The sequence below is a fragment of the Octopus bimaculoides genome, chromosome 21 (assembly GCF_001194135.2).
Source record: "Octopus bimaculoides isolate UCB-OBI-ISO-001 chromosome 21, ASM119413v2, whole genome shotgun sequence".
Taxonomy (NCBI): domain Eukaryota; kingdom Metazoa; phylum Mollusca; class Cephalopoda; order Octopoda; family Octopodidae; genus Octopus; species Octopus bimaculoides.
The window spans coordinates 17,385,889-17,387,853 of NC_069001.1; the positions used below are offsets into that span (position 1 = coordinate 17,385,889).

Sequence of the window (1,965 nt, forward strand, 5' to 3'; positions counted from 1 at the left end):
TAAGAGAGAGAGAGAGAGAGAGAGAGAGGAAGAGAGACAGGAGCATGGATTTGGTCATGGTGTTCAGATGTCCAAATAGCAGTAGATGTCCTTCCCATTTCTACCCGACTTCACGAGGCCGGAAGCAAGTGGTTCACACTACAACCTCGAGTGGAGGAAGTCCTATGACGGGATTGAGGGAAAGTCATTTTGCGTTTAGAAAATACTCCTCCAATTCAACTAGTGACTGCAACACTTTGGACATGCTTTCTACCACTGACCTGAGTCCATTAATTCGTTGCGAGTAATACAAACACACAGAGCTGTCCTCTTCTGTTCAAATGAAGTCCCGCCATTGGCTTCAACCACGGCCTCCAGACGACTTCGGAATCTCCTGCAACTTTTCTTGGCAGTCTCCTTGTTTAAGTCGGTGAATGCTGCCATAATCTTGCTTTTAGTTCTTTTAGTTCATCTTTGGTAATGAACGAGTCAAATTACTTTAGGCTACTTTTTGTCTAGCGGGATTGTTTGATGAAGAAGTCAAAGGACTGCAACATAGGGATTTCGCCCTATGAAATTGCGACCAGCGAGAAACTTGTCTTAAGGACCATTGCAGCTATTAAGTGCTTCAACAACCCTTTCAGCATCCCAGATGATGGAAAGTTGTACAATCTATCATCTGGTGCTCTGGCTTCAGACGTTGCAAAGGATGTCCTGACTGCTGAGACTGGTGGGCTAGCAAAGGAAGACTTCATTGAAAACAGACTAATGATGGATGGTTTCTTTGATCCTATTAAACACCCAAATTTGAAAACCATGGCATACACCCACAAGTTCCTGAAAGTTTCAATTTATCAAAACAAAGTTGTCGAGTACAAGCAGCAGGGAAACAGCGTTTCACTTACTAGTGAAGTCTCAAGCACAGATTGATCGCAAACTTGACCTTGACAAACCGTTGACATACTCATTGATGCCTGTTCCATACAGCATTGAATTGGCAGACGAATTTTTAGCAAAAACAGATATATAAAAAGGCTTCAAACATGTTGTAAAAAATGTGATGATGCACAGTTACCTGATCTAAGACAGAGCTTCATCATAGAGGATAGAAATGCAATGTTCCATTGCTTGCATTAGATTCCACAAACATTCAGAGAAATATCTCGTAAGGTGTTAGGATCTGTTCTTCACCTGCTACCTCTCATATTTCGTACTGACATGTACAAGGAAGACTCTGTAAAAGGGGTGGAACGAAACAGACAAGGTTTTGAAGACAAACTCATCCTGAGTGGTGAGAAAAGAAAGCATCCGAAAGTCTGGGAAGTCTTTCTTGCAAATGATGAGAACAAAACACAGTTCATTCAGCTTTTGTTCACAACTTGGAGGAGTGAGGTGTCTGCTGACATTCACACTGGACATGAGATGGTACTGATATGTGAAGGAAAAGCTTACCAGTTGATATCAGATGGACATAACACATTCTGTCAAGAAATTGATACTCGTGTGATCCTGTATTGCATGTATGCTAAAGAACAGGGATGCAAATCCGTTCGTGTGAGGAGTCCTGATTCAGACATATTTTTCATCTTACTTCACTATGCTAGATTACTGGAAGGACTTCAAATTCTGGTTGAACCTGGAAAGGGCATCACACAACGTTGTATCGATGTGACCAAGCTGGATATGTCTTCCATGCGTGTTCTCTCTTCTGCATTGCTGGGTTATCATGCCTTCACCAGGTGCAATAGTACCAGTGCCTTCAAAGGGAAGGGAAGTGAAGGGGCTGAATGCTGTTGAAACAGATGAATCATTCCAGAAAGCATTCTCCAAGTTAGGGGAATCTTGGGATGTCAACGAGGAAGTGATGAATGAACTGGAGAGGTTCACATGTGTGCTGTATGGTAACAAAAGGACGAAAAAGGTGAATTAAATTGCAGTTCCCAACCTTGCGAGAAAAGTGCGTTGGGAAGGATGATTTCACAAAAT

General features: G+C 42.2%; 1 protein-coding gene across 1 annotated transcript in view; it reads right to left on the bottom strand.

The window, feature by feature from the left end:
• Positions 1-1,965, bottom strand: part of LOC106876862 (monocarboxylate transporter 7) — a 104,041-nt gene that overhangs the window by 65,633 nt on the left and 36,443 nt on the right. The gene's annotated exons all lie outside the window — the stretch shown is intronic.